Below are 22,856 nucleotides of genomic sequence, written 5' to 3'. Positions count from 1 at the left end.
TTGATTATGGGGATGTCTCAAGACTTCAGATCTGGATCCAAGATAGTAATGAGCTTGAGCTAGGTGTACTTACCAAGACTGTCCTGGCACCATTCAGTCAGTTTTCTGGGGAGAACCAGAGCCTCTAAACTAAAATCCACAAACTAAAGATAGATTTGAACTGCTCTATCCTAGGGAGGGGGTATCAGTCAGCCAGTATTCTTCTGAAACACAAGTCCAGTGAATTTATTTCCAAGGGTAGAGAGTTACATTTCATCAGTTTCCATGTATTTTTGAGGGCTTGGACCAAAGATGCAAGAATTCATGTGGGTAGTTTCCATCTGTATCAGTCTACTCAGTGCATGTTAAATAATTCTTTCTCTGATGAGACCAGACATGCCTGGATTAGTACAATGTAGTCCTCATCCTTTTGAGTCATAACATAGTTCTGGGATACTTACTATAATGGAACCAATGAAAAATATAAGTCTTGTGTCTCTCCTGCCTCATTTCAGACTGGTTATCTCTCTAGCTTAACTTCACAGATGCCCATCCCAATTTCATAGAAAATACTTGCATTCTGCTGGCACAAATCACAGTGTTCTTGTTTTCTAAAATTTATTTTAATAGAGGCAAGGGAAGAACTCTCATTTATTGAGTTACAAGTATGTGTCCAGGACTGTGCTAGGCAATTTCAAGAACATCATCGTTTAGAATTCTCATAACAGTCCTGTGAGGTGATCATTTCACAGATGAGAGAAGGAAGCATAGGAGTTAAATAACCCAAGCTCACACAGACTAGAATTCCTGGTGGGTCTTCAAATCTCAAACCCACAGTCTTTCCATTCATAAGATGCTGAGAACCCAAAGATGAATTTGACCTGCTTGAGTTTTGGAGAAGGGGGAGGGTCTTATCTTTTTTAGGAAGAAAGACGAAATCAATCTCTCCCATCCCTTCTCTCCAGTGATGCTGGGGAAGTGGAATAAATTTAAGAGCAGCAAGGCTCAGCAGAGGAGGGAAGCTTTCAGAGGGTAGAAGCAGGTCTAGAGAGCCTGCGTAGTTCAGCGCCAAGTCCAGCAAAGGTGGAGCTGCGGGAGGATGCCTTCTCAACACACCGACACTGCAGACTTCTGCCTGGCCCTGCTTTCTCAGGGCAGGGAACAGGAAAGGAGCCCCTAAGCCTTAGGACAGCCTGAGATACTGGAAACGGCACCCGGAGGCTCAGTAGACAACAGAGGAGTTGAGAGTGGCATAAAGCTGGGTGTGTGTGTGTGTGTGTGTGTGTGTGTGTGTGTGTGTGTGTACGCGCGCGCGCGTGTGCGTGTGTGCGCGCTGGGAGGCGGGGGCGTCTGGAGAGAGGCCTCAGCTCAATAATGTAATGGGCCGCCCACGTGACTCCAGGAAGGCGGAGACAGGCGAGCTGGAGAGAAGACTGACAGGCTGCCTGGAAGGAGGTGAGGAGGGGGTCGAACTGAATAATTGAGGAGCTGTTCAGCAGCAGCGGCTACCTCCAGCCTTCCTTTGCCACCGCCACTCCGCATCACAGTGGGAGAGACAGACTCCGGCGCTGTAAGTGCAGACGACTAGCCACCAGTCCCCGCAGCCTGTTAATCGCCTCCAGCCCTCTGGTGAGTTAACGTAACCCTTCGCCGCAGTCTGTCCCCCTCCAGAAACCCTGCACTCAAACTAGACCCCCACGAAGACGATGGTCGCTTCTTGTTGAATGAACGAGGGAGCCGGAGCCAGAGGGAGGGGGGAAACAGGAACATGGCGCGGAGGCTGAGGGCGCCCTCCGGGAAGGGGTCCGTTGGAAGAAGGAAGGAGCTGGGTTGGGGTCTCTTTGTATCTGGCCAGAAATGGGGTCTGGACAGTGTCCGGGGTCGGGGGACGCCAGATTCTGATTCAGGGGAGGCGGGGTTGGGGCAAATGCAGCCCTGGCGCGGCCGGAGTGAGACAGAGAAGGGAGCTTCGAGCAGTGTCCGGGTCGCCTGGGTCTCCACAGATGCCGGGCCTGTCCTTTTCTCCCTGCCTTGTCATATACCCAGCTCCCGCAGCTAGGTTATCGGCCTCGGACTGAGCCCACGGAAAGGAAGGGACGTTTTTCCGGCCGTAGCCCGAGGGGAGGGCGGGGACAACATCTGTCCTTTTACCTGGGAGCAAAACTCTTCAAAAGGACTCCAGCTGAGCCTGATACCCAGACCAGGCTGGTGCGCTACACAAGGGGTATCTGTCCCCAGAGAGTGGTGATACGCGGCGGGGCAGCGAGAAGGACGTGATGGGAGAAATGTCCAGGGAAGATCTCTGGCCAGAGAGGGCAGCCCCGGGGAGAGGATTCTCGCCCGCACTTATTCATCCCATCTGAGCTTCCTTTCTCCCCCCATCCCAAATACATCCGTGTGTAAGAACAAATCCAGAAGAACAGAGTAAGGCAGTGTGGCCTCGCGTGATGGAGCCCAAACCTTCTTCCCTCACGAGAGTCACCCCCCAACACACGTGTATTTTAGATTGTGATCGAAAAGTAGAATAGAAGTCGCCGAATGACTAGAAGCAAAGGGAAAACAGGAAAGATAGAAGGAAAGCTAGAACAGCAGGGCTGTCTCGCCTGCTCCTGGCACTCCTCACCGCACTATCTGTGCGAGACTCCATTCAGAGTCCTGCCTGAACTGATAGTCTTGAACTGGATGCAAATTCAGAGGAAAAACTTGGGAGGGGGAGCAGATGGAATCTTCAGAGTGATGGGGCCAGTCCCTGGAAGGAGTTGGCCAAGGACCACAGAGTGTAAATCCGCCAATCCCCCCCGGGTAAGGGGTCCCGAAGAACATCCCAGGCAGCAAAGCAGCACCAGGGTGGAGCCTGGGCCTGAGAGCAAGGGGACAGCGGGGTTGGGCGCTGTCCGCGGTGCTGAAAGTTCGGCGAGGTCGGGAACTAATAGCGCGGGAGAACTGGCGGCTCACCGCTTCCCAGCACTTCCCCCAGGCAGAAACTGCGTTAGAACCATGTAAGGAGGATCAGATGGAATAAGCAAGCTGGAGAGATAGGTGTAGGTGCTCTGCGTTCCGCGGTTCTGTGCCTTCCCCCGGACTCCTCTTGGAAAGAGGTACTCCGATCTCGGGTCGAGGAGCAAGGAGTGGGTGTCACTCCAGAATCCATATTTGCTAACTTCAGGTGGGAAAAGGATGTGTGGCTCCGCTTTCTATGTCTTCTGTCTGTGCGGTGAGTCTCCCTACTGGTAAAGTGTTGGAAAAGCAGTTAGGTTGTTATTCTGATGAACACTTTTGTGGCTTTCAGGAAACAGAGAACTGTGAGGCTTCACTTCATTAATGGCGAACCTGGGCTATCTATTCCTGGCTATGTTTTTTTCCTCTCTTTAGCACCCTTCCCTCCCCTCCACAGATTGTTTACATCCTCTAGATATAGATCTCTAAGCAGCCCTGCATGGCTGTTTCTTTGGTTAGTCTTTTATATTATGGGTAAAATGGGAAAGAATTGAACCAATTTGGGGAGGCCAAGTTAAGAAAATATTTACTGAACATCTACAATCTGCTGGGTAATATTATCTCATTTAATCTTCATAATAGCTGCTAACTGTAAATATCACAAAGATAAGAAAAATGAAGTTAGATGTCTTGAATCTAGAGCTTGGATTCAAATTCGGGTCTGCCTAACTCCAAACTCCAAGCAATTTTCATGCCCTCATTTTGGCATTTGGCTTTGGATAGCTGTTATTGGAAAATTAGCAAAAGAATGCCAAAAGAGGAAGGTCTACTTTCTTTTTCACACATGCTACTCTTTTCCAACCCATTCCTCTTTAATCTGTTCACCCACCCACTGTCACTCACTCCCACCATACCAACTGCTTTTGTGCATGCTGATTGAGATACCACTCTTCACACAACTTGATATTTAGTATTACAGAAACAAGTTTGAGGACTAAAACAATAGGCTTTCCTGATAGAGCAGCAAAGCTTCATGGGATCTGGAGGACTAGAGCCCACAAGTGGTTTCATATTTAGAATCATGCTCTTGAGTTTTAGGGCTGGAATAACCTTAAAGATCATTCAGCATCATGCAGATCATTGTTTTCCAAGAAGGGGAATTTGGGGACCAAAAGATGATGATTAGTCTAAGTCTCATGATTGAGAAGTTAGAATTGGAACCCCAATAACTCGATTCCAAGGTCAGTGTCCTTTTCACTACCCTCATAGTGACTCGAATATTCTTCCCTGCTTCTTTCTTGAGTTATTTTTGACAAGAACATTAGCATCAGTAAAGTACATTCAATAAAAGCCACAGATACAAATACCTAAAATACAAACACTCGTGTTACCTACATTTTCTTCCTATTCTTCTTCCCTCTGATCTCACTGTTTCATTTTTGTCTGACCCAACGTACCTGACCCACCTTCCTCAGCAACAGTTCTCCCTATGGTAGTAATTTGAAAATGGGGATGTGGCTATGACATTTCTCTACTTGCCTTTGTGTTGCCTGTACTTCCTCTTCTATGGTCTATTCCCAAAAAAATAATTTTTCAAATAAATTATCCTAAGCATTTTCCTATGTTCTCACAGGTACTTGGAAGAGGCCTTAAAAAGATCCAGGCAGAATTAAATGATCATTATAAGTGCTAATATCAATCAACTGTGAGGCACTATCCTAGGTCCTTTCATAAATAATTTCATTGAATCTTCACAATTCTGTCAAGTAGATAATTTCATTAGAGGTGGTGGTCCTACAGTTCTAGTCCACTCTAACATGCAGCAAATCTGATGTTCTATGTATTTCTTCTTGCTTCTCTTCAGTCCCTAATAAAATCTCAACTTTATTAATTGGATTCTTGTAACCCTAATAATTATACTGGCAAGAAGAAAATTTTTATATTGAATTGAATTGTTCTGTCCTGTTCCAATCTGTAAAGTTTAGAAACTCAAATTCAGTTCAAATGGTAATGTTCTATTCTTTTATCTCAATATTTACCACAACATATTTTCTCTTCATTTGTTATCTTTTACTTAAAGATCCCTATATACCTTCTTAATTCTAATATTAAAGATTTGCTTCAAACCCCTTCTAGAACCAACTAAGGCACAATTCATAACTAAATACATAACTTCTATTGTGCCCTCACAGAGTGATCCTGCAAGGATGTTGTTGCTGGGATGCTCTGGGCCCTGTAAACCATAATCTTAAACTGTCTAGAACCATTCTGCCCAATATAGTATCATTAGCCACATGTACCTATTTAAATTTTAATTAATTAACATTAGCATTTAATTAACTTTAAATCTTTAATTTTTTAATCACACTAGCCATATTTCAAGTGCCCAATAGCCATATGTGGCTAATGGCTACTTAATTGAACAATGTAGATATAGAACATTTCCAGCATTGCACAAAGTTCTATTGGACAATGCTGCTTTGGAAATTGCTGAAAACATCCTCACGGAAAATGAGAACTTGGAACTGTGAAGAAGAAATAGGAACAGTGCTTTAAAACTTCTTCCAACAAAGGCGGAAAAGCCACTTGTGGCCTAGGACGCCCCCAAAAGCCCAAATAGGCTCAAGACAATAAGACTAGCAAGGACAGTACATGTCTCATTAAAGGAGCTGGCAACCATGGGATTTGCTTCATATAGATTCCATTTTACCATGAAGTGAAACCAGGAATGGGTCTTGCTAGTTTCCTGGGTTCCAGCTTAGAAATAACCTGGAAGTTCTTATTCAAAATTCAGGTTTTATACATACACACACACACACACATACACACATGCATATTAAATATACATGTAACAACATGTATATATGTGTGTGTTTATGTGTTTATGTACGTGCATTTTGTCTTAGTAAGTATAGTATGATAAATATAGAAAGAATACAGGACTTAGAGATAGTAGTAAGTGAGCCACTTCCTACTTGGTGACATTATATGGCTCTCTGGAGCTCCACTCCTTCATTTGTAAAATGGTGATGAGAATTGCTACACCCATCTCAAAGGGTTATTGTGAGACTCAAAGTATAGGTAAATGAAAGTCCTTTTCAGAGAGCATGATTGATATGTAATGGTTGATAATCTCTTATAGAGATTGTATAGCATATAAACAAATAGGGTAGTTTAAACTGAATGCATTTCTGAACACTTTTAATCCCAGATAAATATATTTTGTTTTTTCCCCATGTAAGTGAAGTTTATTTTCAGTGAGTTAGATGACTAACACTATCCAGTTATGAGTGGTAGGAAAACTATGATGTGCAGATTTCTAAATATGTTAAAATATGGTGGTATATCAAGGAATAAAATAAATTATACTTCACATTGAATTTGAAAAAATATATTTTGCTTTTGTTGTAATTTTTTTCCCTGAAAAGTAGAATGCTGAAGAAAAAATCTTGTTGGTTAATTCCTATGAACTGAAATACTGTTTATTGCTCATGGTTTACTTTATTTTGCCCTGAATATTTTCCTTTTTCCAGAAAAAAAAAAAAACCTAGAAAGCCTCAGTGGTTCTGAAACAGCTTTTACCCTTTAACTAATAGTTTTTTTAAAACGATTTGTTTATTTATTTGAGAGCAAGAGGGCATGAGCTAGTGCATGAACAGGGGGAGGGACAGAAGGAGAGGGAGAAGTGAACTCCCTACTGAGTGGGAAACCTGATGCAGGCTTAATCCCAAAACCCTGAGATGGTGACCTGAGCCAAAATCAAGAGTCAACCTGAGCCACCAGGAGCCCCTCTTTAACTAAAAGGTCTAAGTCAATTGCCAGCCATTAACCAGTCATGACAATAGTGGTTCAGATAACAGAAAAAGTATTATTGATTTTCTTCAGCATGGATGGATGAAGGAGATGATTTAATGAGCTTCTACCCATCTCATGAACTGATGAAAACAAAAATAATTCTATTTCATGCACTGATTTACCCAATATAAAAGTAAAGACTATCAGTTTGACTGAATTCTTAAAGGTACATTAGGAATTCTGACCTTAAATAAAGGGTCTCTACACCATCCCTTCTCTAAAGTAAAATCTGTTGGGGGTCATAAGTGGAAGCTTAGCTTACTGACGGGGGAAACTGGAAGGCCAGAAGATCCAGGGCACGATGCAGTTATTCTCTACCCTCTCTGAACCTTAATCCACATCTTTTATAGAACAAAGGGCATTGTGGTGAGGTAAAGGGGTAGTTACCTAAAGTGGCACACCTGTGTGCCAGTCATCTCTACTGGTCATCTGAAGTGGAGACTTCTGTGTGCCACTTTAGGGAAGGTCAGAACAAGCCTTCCCGTATTCTGATCAAGACACACATTAACTTCTAAGGGGCCTGGAACACGTAGCCCTAAGGAAGTTCACTGCATGGGCAAGAACGAGATGAAAGGCCAAAGATGGAGACAATGCTGTCAGCATTCCTACAACTTAGCTAACATTTACTGCCAAACCTGGCATCTCTTGCCTATTCCTAAACCCTGATCTACAGTGTTTATAACTCAAGTAAGAGTGCTTTTTTATACCTCTGACTGGGTCAGGAAATCGCAGACAAAAACACAATCATGCCTTCTTTAATAGATCGTCATTTTGATACTTAAGTATTTTTCTCTTATAACACAAAATTAACACAATGCTCGGGCATTATAGGAAATAAGCCTGCAAAGGAAGTTATTCCATTAGCTGAGTCTTAACTCTATTATGTGTGCTATTAATCCTGAAAATTCAATGCAGTAATAATTTTGTTTATGGGGGCGGGCAGAAGCCCCTGAGAAATCAAGCTGAGTATAGCTAAGGGCTCTAGATTCTATCTCTAGTTCCAGGAGCTCCGGCAAGTTATTTCCTTTTCTGGAACCTAGTTTACCTTTATTCAGATTTTGTTAAGGCACGAATGGTAATTGATAAGATTCTATGCCAAAGAAATAGCTGAAATAACTCTCAGCCCCACGGAACAGTCAAGTGTGCCGTTCTCAGGCCTTTGTTGCATATGATTATATTACTAAAGGGAAAACTAGTTACATTGTCAACTCTGGTCTCTAGTAGCTCATGCTGGCTTTAAAAATAGACACCTTTTTGCTGGGAATCATGGTTTATTCATTTCATTGGAATTGTTTGTCTCTCGGAAGGACTTGGATTTTGGAAGGAGGAAAATACACTACCTTGGAGCTGAAAAGAGTTTACTTTTCACTGTCTTTAGCTTGGGAGATTTCAATAATTTTATATCTCAGAAAACAAAGAGAATTAACAATGTAGCTTTGAAATTTGTGCTGCTAGCAAGCAATCATTTGCTTGATAAAGTAACTGAGACTTGCCCTATATTGGTAATCATGGGTGTTTGGAACTCCTATAGCCCGGCACATGAATGCTCAATAAACATGTTGAATTAAGGCCATGGTTTCAGGTCAGTTCATGCCATACACTCATCTAGCCAAGAAATTAGTATACGCTGTGGCACTTTCCTTTAGCAAATAAAACAGGAGATAAGCACAGAACATAAAATCTTACCCTGAAAACCACACTTGTAACCCTTTTGGGGGTGTAGGTTGTGGTGGGCCAAGACAGACTGCTCCTGAGAATTGGGTCTTGCTGCCTTCCTCCAGGAAACAAGGGACACATTAGCTGATGGTCTCGCATTTCACTGCGATGAGGCAACTCCATAAAGTCAAAGCTTAAATAGAGTTGTATGTTATTCTCCACTTTTACTTTAAAGAGATATTTATTATTTCCTTGAGAAAGTATTTGACTGGTAATTACTATTGTTCTTAAATTCAAAAGGAGCTTAGCTTAGAATTAAAGCACATGCATTAGTTAGAGAGCTTTGACATCACAGTCTGGGAGATCACAGAATATTATCCTTTTCCAGGAATAATTGGGCCTTCCTCTAAGAGTTTTAACTGGTTGTTACTGACAAAAATGAAAGAAAAATCGATCATTCTATTCTAGCAAATCAATAACCAAATGCCTAGAATTAACTGACTCTCACTTGCTGAAGGCAAAATATTCCAGCCCGATAAACTGTCCTACAAATGAGCAAGCTGGCTTCCATGGCCTGTTCGTGTATTAAATTGTTATTTTTCTTTTTTCTTAAATAATTAGCAAATTTAAAAAAAGCAATTGCATTCAGGTGTTTGAACATTCTGATGACAAAATAGTCTTCATAATTATAAAGACTTAATGGTTCATTTGAGACTATATTTGTACAATATATTATCGCATCCGTGGTTTGTAATAATCACATAACCCAACTCTCTCATTTGACAGAGAAGAGCCTGAGAACAGTCACCCAAGTTAACAGCAAAGGCAGAAGTAAGATTTGAGCCTCCTCTCTCTCCATCCACTGCTCTTTGCAACTTTCAACCTCAGGCATCTTTTCATTAGTCATAAAAACCTATTTGATCAATGAGGTTAGCCACCAAAATTTACCAGGGTGACTAGGAGTAGGAAAGTATATGTATTTGGATTTCATAGTGTCTCCATTTGCCCCTTCAGGTGAAAGAACTTCTGAGTCAAGGATAGTCAACAAGTAGAAATTTCACGGACGATGAGCCAGAAGAAAAGCATCAAAACCCCAGATCCTTGTGAGAACCTGGGCTAGGATTTAAGGCGCACATTAGCCCTTAAACCATTATCTTCATCATTTTCATCTCTAAGAGATTTGAATTAAATAACTTCAGATCCTGTGAGCCCTAACATTCTATGGTTCTATGAAGGCCGGGATTTGAATTATCCATATTCTGCCTCATTCAGCCCACATAAAAAAAAAAAAAACAAAAACAAATCAAGATTCTTATTTTTATACCATTACTTATTGGAGGCTCACATTTCATGCTAATACTTTACTCAGTAAAACAATAATAGTAACAGCTCTAATGACCATAGCTAACAATTATTGACTTATTTACACTTACTATGACCCTATAATGTTGGTGATACTAGTATCCCCATTTTACAGTTAAGAAACCTGGGTCCCAAAGTAGTTAAATAACCTGCCCAAATTGATAAAACTTTGTGCTCTTAACCAGCATGCACACTGCCTCTTTGAAAAGCACTGGTCTCTCAAATAACCGATGGGCATCATTTACAAGCCACTCAACACACAGGCCCCTTTTCTGGGGGAATTACGGTTTTACCTCTATTTTCTGGCTAGAACAGCAATCAAGAGAGTAAATAGAACTTCAGGTCTCTGGAGCTGATGAAGCTGTAGGGTGATCTGCATTGTCTTTCTGCAGACAGCTCTTGCCCTTTTGAATTCACGCCATTGATCAATTTTTTCAGAGGTTTAGTATTGAATGTCAGTGCTTCGCTGCGTGTATTGAAGACCATTCTGCTGTGTTTTTCCCAGAACATGTGGACTGCTTGCATTACCACAAATGCATGGATGCTGGTGCAGGATTCAGCACCTTCGAAGGCCACAGAAGTCACCCTACCACATCTTCATTATTCAATGGCATCTTCTGGCTTTTGTCTCTAACTTTTTTTTTTTTTAAGATTTTATTTATTTATTTGACACAGAGAGAGAGTTCACAAGTAGGCAGAGAGGCAGGCAGAGAGAGAAGGGGAAGCAGGCTCCCCACTGAGCAGAAAGCCTGAAGCAGGGCTCTATCCCAGGACCCTGAGATCATGACCTGAGCCGAAGGCAGAGTCTTAACCCACTGAACTACGCGGGCGCCCCTTGTCTCTAACTTTTTGACTCAAAGTAACAATCTAGACAGTTTTTAAGGTAGAGGAAGAGAGAGTTTCCAGAGTGTCACTTCCTGGTGGTGGGATTTAGTCCAAAAAAAGACTAAAGCTTTCAAAATCGTGTGTGAAACTCATTTTCTTCTGAGTAAGCTTACCTTACCAAATTAGTCATAAACACAGTACACCACAGTTCCCATCTATTTCACTGTAGATTTCAACATGCTCTAAATCTGTTCATGGACATCCTTCGCTTAATATATCATATCTAATAAGCAAAAATGCTCTGACAACAGCCTAGTATGTACATATATTTTACTCCATAAATATATGATTATATAATAACTTATAAATATATAAATATTTGTTTATGTATTTTATATGCATTGTTTTATTCTTTATAAATTTAAAAATTTTTTTAAAGTTTTCATTTAAATTTGAGCTAGTTAACATACAGTGTAATATTAGTTTCAGATGTACAATAGAGTGTTTCAACACTTCCATAAAATACCCAATGTTCATCACAACAAGTGCACTCCTTAATCCCCATCACCCATTTCACCCATCCCCTCCCCACCTCCCCTCTGGTAACAATCAGTTGGTTCCCTATAGGTAAGAGTGTATTTCTTGGTTTGCCTCTCTCTTTCCCTCTCTCTCTCTTCCCTTTGCTCATTTGTTTGTTTCTTGAATTCCACATATGAGTGAAATCATATGGTATTTCTCTTTCTCCGACTGACTTATTTCACTTGGCATGATATTCTTTAGCTCCACCCATGTTGTTGCAAATGGTAAGATTTCATTCCTTTTCATGGCTGAGTAATATTCCATTGTATTTATATATACCATCTCTTCTTTACCCATTCATCAGTTGATGGACGCTTGAGCTCTTTCCATAATTTGGCTACTGTAGATAATTCTGCTCTAAACATTAGGGTGTGTGTATCCCTTTGAATTAGTATTTTTGTATTCTTTGGGTAAATATCTAGTACTGTGATTGCTGGATTGTAGGGGAATTGTCTTTTTACCTTTTTGAGGAAACTCTGTACTGTTTTCTGGAAAGGCTGCACTGGTTTGCATTCCTACCAACAGTGCAAGTGGGGGCTCCCCTTTCTCCACATCCTTGCCAACACCTGTTATTTCTTGTGTTGTTGATTTTAGCCATTCTGACAGGTGTGTGATTATATAATAATAATTTATATAATACAATAATATATATATATTATATACTTAATAGCTACATATCCCAGCAATACCAAAACCAACTATAGAATTCATAAGTTTACTCCTGCTTCTGTTTTTTTCTAGATACTTTATAGAGAGTGGAGATGGTTTAGGAGTCAGCTGAGACCTAGTTTCTAGTTTCCATTTTGAAATGGCTGTGAAACTTAAGCCAGCACCATTCACCTTCTTCTTTTTTTTTTTTTTTAAGATTTTACTTATTTATTTGTCAGAGAGAAAGAGAGAAAGAGCACACAAGGAGGCAGAGAGGCAGGCAGAGGCTGAGAGAGAAGCAGGCTCCCTGCCGAGCAAGGAGCCCACATGGCACTCGATCCCAGAACCCTGGGATCATGACCCAAGCCAAAGACAGTGGTTTAACCCACTGAGCCACCCAGATGTCCCATTCTTTAAGACTCAGTTTCTATACCTATAAAATTGAAGTAAAAGAATATGCTCCTCATATCACAAGAAGGGCCAATAAGATAGCATTTGTTAAAACTCCTTACAAACTATAAAGTCTATATAAAAGAAAGAAATGGGTTTTCCATCCTTTCAGTCTTTCTCAGTCAAAAATAACTCTCAAACAGAACAGAACTCTCAAGTTGCTGATACCCAGTCTTAAACCAAAGTTGACAGTTAAACCAAAATCTTATGGGTTAAGAAGACCTTGGATTGAAACATGCATGTCAAGAAAGTGGTATTTATAATGTGGGAGTCCTTCTTCTTCTAAATCAATTGTTCTCAACCTGGAGCAGTGCCACCTCATTAAGAGGTATTTTCTATTGTCCCAATCATTGGGGATCGAAGGATGCTAAATATCTTGCACTAGGCAGGACAATCTTGCAAAATAAAAATAATATGACTCCAAAATGCCAACAGCTCTTCTTGCAATGAGAAAGAGTGCTCAAAGTAATGTGCTGTTCATAGTCCCTAAATCCCTAATTGATATGGAGAGAATTTACTTTTGATATCCTCCCCCAGCTAAAGTCCAGCCAGTCACACTCATGAGAAGTCTGCAGCAGCTCAGAAGCAGCACTGGGCTTTCCATAATTTTATTAAGAAGGAAAATATGAGGTCAGAGATCAATAGTTTTCAAACTCACCCTCAGAACCTTCTACAAGAATCCCCCTCTAACATCAGCAGGAGCAAGGTGTCCCAAGAGGTTAACATGCCATATTGCAGGGCTCAGACTAAAGGCTGGCATACAAGGACCCAAGATGGATGAGTCATGGTTCTGAAAATCTTTGCAGTTCATTGGTGAAACACTGTGACTTACTTTGTGGTGGGCGTGGGTCTAGCTGAGCACTGGACACAATCCCTCCCCTCAGCAACAATCTGACAGTCAGACAGATATAATCTCCACTAATCGTGAGTGCAGCATATCAATATATGTTATGACATGTTATGAGGAAGTCTCAAGGACAGACCAGGGAATGATTTATGTCCATAGAAGAAGTTCAATGGAATCGTACTTTGAATGATATGAAGTATTTCCTCATGTGGGTAAATAAGAGTGAAGGCCATTGTAGAAATGGGAACATCATAAGCAAATGCTAGAAATGTGCATGTAAATGACATTATGTGCTGGCTGATGTGGTTAGTCAAAGACCTGGCTGGGAATAGTGGAAGGTCCTATCAGAAAGACTGACGAAACTTGAATGCAGCTGGGTGGATGTATTAATTCAACCTGAAGTTTATCCTTCGAATAGAGTTTTTTTATGAATATTTTAGAAATACCACTGAATTCAGGGCTGGTTCTGGCCAACACCAGAATCATCAAAGTCTAACTTCATGGCTAGAAAGAACCTCAGAAATCATCCTAGCCTTCCCCTTTCTCTATATTTTACAGTTGAAGTAATAAAACCCAGAGATATCAAGTGACTTGCCCAAGTTCAGCAGCAAATTAGTAACAGGACAAAAATTGGAGTCTTGTCTGTCCTCTTAGCCCATAGCATTTTGTCCTGCTCTGTGCTGCCTTCGGGAATTTTATTCATCATCTGAACATAATCCAATGTAACACATAATGTGATTATTAAGTATTTATGAAGCTCCAAGTTTTCCATTGCTCGTTATTAAGATGTAGTTCCCTCATTACAGCCAGATGATAGATCAGATCCTGAGCTGCTTCTACATGAGCGCATTCTCTCAGAAACACAGACAAACGTCATACCAAACACACGGGCATGACATTCTTCCCCCGCCTCACACGCCCTCCCCTGCCTCCTCATTTCAAACTGCCAGAGATTACAGAGGCACAGCCTGAACAGAAGCCATCTTAATCACTGGTGATTCTGTAAATAATATGCTATTCATGCTTGCATATAAATAATCACAGCCTCTCTATTTTCTACATGAGGGATCCTTCAGAAAAATGAAGTTGCTTGCACACATAGCACATCAGAGAGGATTTCAGATCCGAGAGCACCAGACCTCTTCGTAACAGGTTTAAATTTTTTACCCATCTGCACACTCCTAATAATTTATCCAGGCTTGTTGTCTTAAATTTATTTCATGGTGTACTTTGTCTTAAATTTTATTTCATAGTTTACTTAGTATGGGCATATTTAAGTTCTGAGACTGGTTATTCCCCACTTCTTTTTCTCTAGCCACCTTTCCTCCACCTCTTATTCAATATACATCCAATAGAAATCATCTAAATTAACCCATTCATTTTACACAGTGGAAACTGAGAACCAAAGAAGTGAAGCCACTTCTTCAAGGTTGCACAGTCAAAAGCAACATTGTGGCTAGATTCCCTGAGTCACGGACTCATGCTATTCCCTCCACACGGCTGATCCTTTCTGAGGGTTTATTTCTAATGCTTTCTAACACAGCATTTTCCCACTCTCCACCACCCCATCCCCCAATTCATTGCAAAATTCCCTAAGGATGGATGGAAATGACTAATTGCATTGTCCAGGAGTTCATTCCAAAACCTTATTTAGAATATCCACAACTTACCACCTCCCATACTATACTGGCCCATCTATCATATTAAGAAGCTGGTTATGGAAGAGCTTGGCACAGTTTCTGGTCTAGAGGATATATATACAATCATGGCCATTGCTCAAGTACAGATTGTCACAGAGAACAGTGTGCCCCAGAGGAAAGAGGACAGGGTCCATGGCTCCCATCATTTGATAATAGACCAAAGTTTGTCCAAAATTCATTGTAAGTAGCAGGTTATTAGATCCATAATCCCAGAAACCAGACAATTGGGTGGAGTTAAGCAAAATTGGTAGCACCCAAGAAAATGAAAAAAGACAAATCCCACACAACTTCTTCTTTAGGAGTGAAGTGTTTTGCCTGAATTGATCAGCATGGTGTGCTTAGTTTAGTGTACATAAAGTTTACAATGATAGGTTTTTTGTTTTTAGAAAATCAATGGAATTCACATTTTCTGTTTAAATTCCTTCTGGTGAGTCATTTTAAGACAAAAAAAAAAAAACAGGTGGTGTTTGAGTAAAGAGCATATTGGAAATAGAAGTAGAGAAGAGGGCAGAGAAATCCAAGAATTGGCTTCTCAGGGAGGGCTTCATAGACTCGTGACTGTCTCACAGTCTGACCAGGCACATTAGGTAAAGAAACCCAATTTTGTCAGTTCTATCAAAAGCTCTCTAGTTCTGCAGAATCAAGCTATGCCCCCCAAATCCCAAGAGGCTGATTTATAAATAAATGCAATATAGTCAGGTGCGATGGCAGGAAGCTGTAGAGTGTTGCCTGGGTCATTCCCTTCCTGGTATTAGGACAGGAAGAAAACTAAATGAGTGATCATAGATAAGCTGTATGCACCAAATAAGGATCAACAGCATTAGACAGACAGTCTCATGAAATGTCCCACCCAGGCTGCAACAGACAAAATTCTTTCAGATTCCACCCAAGAACACCTTTCAGAACACTGGAACAGTTGTGTCCTTCAAGTGGACCCTCACAAGAGGGCCTTCTTTCCACATTCCCTAGTGCTGGAGAAACTTCAGCAAATACTTTCAGTAGGAGACAGAGACCATCTAGTCTCTATGCAGTCCTCATTTCTGTTAGGATATGCCTTCAGACATGTTACGGCTTGTTAATTCATAGCCTATCTCCTATTAGTTACATGCTAGTCTCCTTTAGGGAGTTCTGGTAGATGTCCCAGTTTAACCACCAATCATGAATAAACCACCCTAGGATTTTTCTGTAAGGTTAGGTTAGGTTATTTCTGTAAGGGGCACATCTCTTGTACTTTGTGCTGGTTCTGTTTATTCTGCTTCAGAGGGTACCATGATCTGACCTTGCTCTGAGAGCATGGGGTCTGGTTTATCCTTGTCAGTAATCTCCGTGTATGGACTCTGACATTTGAAACTGTATCCCTTAGTCACTCTCAATACAGAAAACATTCATAGGTGACTATGACTCATCCACAAAATGCCAAGGAATCAACTTTTAAAGGGTTTTTTAAAAAAAATCAGACAATTACCGCTGAAAGAGGCCAAATAACCATTTTAACTATTTTTATTCTCCCTTTGACCTGACTGGTTATCCTGGTTCCATGCAGGCACAAACTACACAGACAGTCTGGGATTCATTTTAAATTCATTTCTAGTCACACAGACTTTTGACACACTTTCTATTCCAGCATCAGAATACAGAGGAAAAAAATATCTGAATGAGTATAAACTATTGTGCCAGAAATAAATTCCTAATATAGACAACTAAAATATGCCTCTATAGAACTTCGCTGTCAAAATAGAAGCAAAACTTCTGTTTCAATACTATCTTAGTGACTATTCTGTGTTCTTCCTTTCTGCCCCCGAGTTATAGTTATAAATAAATACTATAGTGCCATTGCACAGTACGTTAAGAATCTGGTGAGAACTTGTCCATTGAGCATTATGATGTTATCTCTTTACATATGTGATTCCAATACGGCCAATTATTGAGTATTCTTCTTTAAGTCAAGAATAACAAGATAGCTACATCATAATACTTCTAAACAGAATAGCTCACATTTACTCATTTAATCTTATGAAGTAGGTGGGATTATCCCAATTCTACATATAATGACTATCAAATTTAAATGACTTTCCCAAGGCTTTACAGCTAAAGAGCTTTAGGGTTGAGATTCAAATGCTATGCCTCCTGACACCAAAATCCTCCCCACTCACACTGCCCAACCACAATTTGAAAATTCTCTCCAAAAGAGACCAACCTTAATGTGTCTCATATGAGCAGATGGTTAATAAGAATGATCTTGCAGGTCTACCTTCATGGTCTTTCAGAGGATTAAACTTGGGGGTCCAAAGATTTAGTATGGGACTTTGGGCAACTCATATCTTTTTTTGGCCTCAGTCATTCTAAGAAATAACTATTTTTCTCTTTCTCTAAGAAAGAGAAAAATAGTGGCTCTTTATCTAGTTAATTTTTCATGTATTCAACAAATATCCTTAACACTGAAGCTACAATGGGAAAAAACACAGACCAGGAGCTGTTAGTAAAAATAAGAACCACTGTATAGAATATCGTTACTAAAATAAAAAACAATACCAAGTTCCCAGTGCTCACGATATGGGGATCCTAGGATTGCATCCAAGATTGACTGTTTAAAAAAAGGGGGGGGGATTGTTTGTTTGTTTGTTTGTTTAAGGTTTTATTTATTTATTTGACAAAGAGATCAAGGGGAGTGGCAGAGGGGGAGGGAGAAGCAAGTTCCCCACTGAGTAGGGAGCCTGATGTGCTGCTCAATCCCAGGACCCTGCCATCAGGACTTGAGTGAAGGCAGACACTTAACCAACTGAGCCACACAGGCACCCAAGAATTGGTTGTTTTGCTTTAGTTTTCGTGGTCAGTGAGGTGATTTGAATTCTTCTCATGTAATTGTCAAATAAACAATATTTTGGGCCAAACTAACCAATTAATGCAAGTTATTGCTTATAAAAACAGAAGCCTGGATCCTGAAGATTCTTGTGGATGGTTTCTGGAAGATAGATTTGCCCTAAAAGTATCAGTAATATAAATTGCATCTAAGGACTTAGTAAATTCGTATTCTAGAAATTCAAAGTTTATTTTCACTGCCTAAGGAACTCATTCCTTTCAGCAACAGCTAAGAGTATTTGATTGTCCCAAAGCAAGAACACAGTATAGGAAGACTAATAAGCTGTAATGGGAGACTGACAGCAGAGAGATATTTATTAAGCAAAACAAAACAGGGGATTTGAAAGAAAGAAAACTAATTTGAAAGGCAATTTTCAGATTAAGAGAATTCTAAAGTTTAATATTATTGATGGACTAGAGTATATTAAGGAAATGTTGAATGAGAGAGGAAAAAAGAAAATGAAGTCAATGAAAAAAGGAGAGGGAAAGAAATTACATTCATTCTAGGGCACTTTTCCTTAAAATTACACTCTTTTTGAGTACTTCCTCTTTAAAAGTCATGTGAGAGATATTTGCTGGGCAATGAGAAGGGAAGAGACATTTCATTCCACCTAATATCCCAGACTTGAAAGAAAAAGGTACACCCCACACATAAACAGATAGTTGGCTCTTTCTCAGTTCTGCATTATTCAATTTGTCACCAATTTTCAGAAGCCACTTGTGAGAGGCATCATCACAAAGCCATTATCTAATGACCCCAAATGTACTAAGCCGAGAGGCCTAATTTATACACAGGGAACTATTTGAACTTTCAAGGTGATTTTCCCCTTAAAACATGGAACATTAAGTCTTTCCTAGCATAAGAAGAAAGAAAGTGGTGGGGGGGACCAAAAAAAAAAAAAAATCAAGGAGAAACCACTGTCAGAAAATGAGGTAAATTTGCCAGCCTAGTCTTCCAGCTGAGCTTACGTGCAGGGCCAGTTTCAACCACGAAGTAGGATAATATCCACTGTAAATGTGGATATTACTACATCACATCTCTCAGGGTGGTCCATTTTAACTCCACTTTTAATATTAAAGCAAAGGTTTCAGTGCTGGCTGTTTTGGATTTTCTTTTTTTAAATAAACTATATAGTGATCCTCACCAACATTTGTTCGGGGCTCAGCTTTTTGGGGTTTTTTAGAGAAGCGTTTCATTACAAATTCTGTGGCTCCAAGGTGAGTAAAACTCATCTCTCCTGGATCTCGAACGCAGCACAAAAGAAATTAGGCTCTAAGCCACAATCAGTGGGAGCCATCAAAGGTTACTGTGCAGAGGCGTTGTGACCAGAGGAGTGACGGAAGTTTCCAACAACAGTGAGAGGGATAGATCGGGGAAACACAGAGAAAGGGTGGAAACAGAAAAGCAAGTCAGGAGATGAAACTGCAAAAAAAATGTGCAAGAAACGGGCACCTGGGTGCCTCAGTGGGTGAAAGCCTCTGCCTTCAGCTCAGGTCATGATCCCAGGGTTCTGGGATCGAGCCCCGAGTCGGGCTCTCTGCATAGAGGGGAGCCTGCTTCCCTTCCTCTCTCTCTGCCTGCCTCTCTGCCTACTTGTGACCTCTGTCTGTCAAATAAATAAATAAAATCTTTAAAAAAAATGTACAAGAGGAAAAAAAAAATTCATAGCTACAGAATCAGAGGCCATTGTTGCTATTTCTAGGCTGGTATTGAACCCTGTAACCCAAATCTTATTTGAGATGAGCATAGCACTGAGGGGACTAGGGAGAGAGCACCCTTCTCTTCTTGGCTTCTCACCTGACATTAGTGGTCCCACTTTCTCTCCGCAGACAGAGCCACTCTCTGCTGGTGGTGAAAGGGTTGGTAGGGGTGGCAGCAGTGCAGAGAAGGGGGAAACCAGAGAAGAGTTGCATGCCTGGAACCAAAACAAAGCCAAGTGGAGATGTGGAGCTGGGGAGTGGTTTCACAGCCTCTCCACTGTGGGCGCCTCTGCTCACACAGGTCCTTTTGCTTTGGGGGGCCCAGAGATGCCTCATCTATAAGACAGAAAGTCTGCCAGAGATGATTGCCATGGTTCTTAACAGCTGGATAATTTTTAACTTTGGCAGCACATTATTAATTTAAAGATGCATTTCATGGATCATTTTCAATTCAATTCAATTCCAGGGTAGATCATTGCACAGAAGTCCGAAGTCCCTAAGGGCTTGATTTCCTCGCTTTATTTTTCTGCCTTCCATTTCTTGTTTTTTTCCATTACTTCTCTAAGGCAGTATTTTTCCCCTCTTCCACTTTTTCCCCCTTCATTCTCTGGTGACAGCAGGGAAGGGGCTGTTTGAGTAAGACAAGAAGCTGAGGTCATTTGTTTATCCATAGGACAAGGAGGACCCGGTGCCGAGGCAGCCCACCATTCTGCTGCTGAACCTCAGTCCTCCCCAGCAAGAAGAGAAAGTCTTACTCAGCCTCCCTTCTGACTGATTTTTTTTTTTTTTATCACTGCTTTCTCTGCCAAACTGCAGGCTCACAGATGTTTTAAGCAACTCTCTCTCACTGCTGGCAGGCCAAGCCAGGTGATTGCTGTCACCCCATTCTCGTAGAAAAAGTATTTCAGAGGGAGGTGATTTGCACAAGTCTTGGTGTAGTTTTAGCTTGGTGATAACTCTGTGAGATGCCATGCACACAGGCACACCCAGGGCCAGTATCCCTTCTGCAACTGCCTCTATTTAAACTTGGCCTGCTCAAATCCAGCAAGTCCGTAGAGCCGTGGAGGTCACACTTCCCAAGAAAGAACTGGACCTTGAATCAGCATCTTCTAGTCTCCCAGGCTACATGTGCATTTCAGAATCATCACCTCCTTGCCTTGCTCATCCCAGTGGAGGCTGAGCTCAGGTAGGTTCTCCCCTACCTTATCACCCTTCTTCATCCCCACCTCCAGCCCAGAGCTTCTGCTTGAGTGACTCATTTCCTGTACTAGCCTGGTTCTCTCTGGAGACAACTGAATATGCCCTTGAAAGATGGGGAAGAACACAGATTTATTTCTGCTAGTCCTCAGAACCAGGAGAGGCTGGAGATTTCCTCCTAATGACACAAGAACTAGAGTAGTGATTGCCAGAGTCCTTTAAAAAAAAATTGATTCTCAAGAGAGGCAATAATCCTACAAGGTGGGCGTGATCATCTCCATTTTTTAGATGAAGAAACCAAGACTCGGACAGATTATAAAACCATAATAGGCACGGTGGGGACTCTAACACATGTCCACCTGACTTCAGAGGCTAGACCCCTATTACTTCTGTGAAATGGTAAACCACTAAAACTTAATAAGATAAAACCAAAGATAGACCTCTTGAGTCATGGAACCACTGCATCTCACCAGCAGCGTGACCCTGGGCACATCTTTTGGGTTTCACTTTCTTTGTCCATGAACTGAGAGTGCTGGATCCAATTATTTCTTCCAGCTCCAGCACCTAGGAGTGTGCTTTCTAGTCCCTGTGTCTCTTCCACAGCAGCCAGCAGCTAAAATCTTACCTCAGCATAATAGATGTCTAACAACAGGAAGTGCCACTTCAGAGGCTCTGGAAATGACTCAGATAATAATTCTGTTCTCCAGAGAGAACCTATTATTTATATGACTTCGATTACCCACGGGTCAGGGCTGGCTGAGGTCACATTCACAGCTGTTTATTCTGTGGCAGGAACGCTCCATGGCATTCTCTGCCGACGTTGGAGAGAGGATCTGGGCTCAATAGCTGTTATTCCCCAGTTTAAAGATTCAAAAGTAGTGATTCAAAAGTGAAACGGAGGAAAAAAATATATTACACACTGACTCATACTTTTTTAAAAAGATTTATTTATTTATTTTTAGAGAGAGAGAGAGCGCACGTGCAACCATGGGGAGGAGGAGAGGGGCAGAGGGAGGGAGAGAATCCCAAGCACACTCTCCACTGAGTGGGGGGTCTGATGGACCCCATGATCTGGACCCCAAGATCATGACCTGAGTTGAAACCAAGACTCTGACACTCAACCAACTTAGCCACCCAGACATCTCCATTCCTACTTCTTATGTGAAAACCTATTACAAGAATGTGGTACAGGTAGATAGAATTATTTAGCAGCAAAGATTCTTCACTTAAAAAAAGGAATCACCAGGATTCCTCAATAATATGTATTTAGTCTGAATATTAGAGACTGAATTTGATGGAGAAATACATAATAAATCCAATGCTGACTGAATACAGATCCTAATCAAAAGGGGGAAATGTGTTGTTTAAAGTGAGAAAATGATATCCTATTTGCAACAGTTTGCTTTACACACAGCTGTTAGGAACCAGTGTTTGTTAAACTGAGGTGAATGTATCTTTTGTGTGGCAGGAGGCCCACTGGTGTAAATCTACACGGGGGATCTGGGTTGTACACTGGTAAGGGAAAAGAAAAGGAGGCAAAGACCAGATGTAAGTGAACCCCATTTCTGCCTAGAAAAGCATCATGTGGCAAATGTTCAACTGACTTAAAAAAAAAACTGGAATGATGTTATTAAAAGGGATGATGACATTGGTGCAATTCTTTCATTAAACAGCTAAAAATGAAGCTTTTTCTAAGCCATCTAGAATAACAGTAAGACTCCTTTGGTCAGCATATTAACCATTAAAGAAATTTTGACAAGTGAAAATAATATTTCTATAGCACAGCCTGTAATAATGCCAGAATAAGTAATATTTCCGAGGAGGAATCAGGAAATCTTATTACTGCCTCTGTGGTTTACCATGTCCTGACCCACAAACAATAACACAATATCAACAACACCCATGGATCGACTTTTAAAGTTTATACCAATTTTGCACATGGCATTTCTTATTTAATCTATGTCTCGGTCCTGTGGGGTAAACAGAGTAGATATACTATCTTCATGTCAGAGACAGAAAACATGAGATCCAGGAAGGTAGAATTATTTGTCTGAAGACACATAATTTTGCTATAATAGATTCATCTAAAATCCTGGCCTTCTGACTCCTTGTCCAGTGATCTCTTCACAACACCCCAATAGGATCTGAGGCTTAGAACACTCCCAACTTTATCAGTTTAATTGGAAAACAGCTTATATATTTTTTGTGAAGATACACACACAGCAATTGCCCGGACTGGTGGGTCTGTAGATCAGAGAACA

General features: G+C 41.0%; 1 protein-coding gene across 1 annotated transcript in view; it reads left to right on the top strand.

The window, feature by feature from the left end:
* The first annotated feature begins 1,349 nt into the window (after positions 1-1,349).
* Positions 1,350-22,856, top strand: part of SLC7A14 (solute carrier family 7 member 14) — a 109,177-nt gene continuing 87,670 nt past the window's right edge. Inside the window, exon 1 of the mRNA XM_047730361.1 lies at positions 1,350-1,608. The gene's annotated coding sequence lies outside the window, so the exon portion shown is untranslated. The remainder of the gene's footprint in view (positions 1,609-22,856) is intronic.

Source organism: Lutra lutra, chromosome 1, assembly GCF_902655055.1.
Source record: "Lutra lutra chromosome 1, mLutLut1.2, whole genome shotgun sequence".
NCBI lineage: Eukaryota > Metazoa > Chordata > Mammalia > Carnivora > Mustelidae > Lutra > Lutra lutra.
Note: the sequence above shows the minus strand (reverse complement) of the source record. Positions and strands in the feature narration are given on the sequence as shown.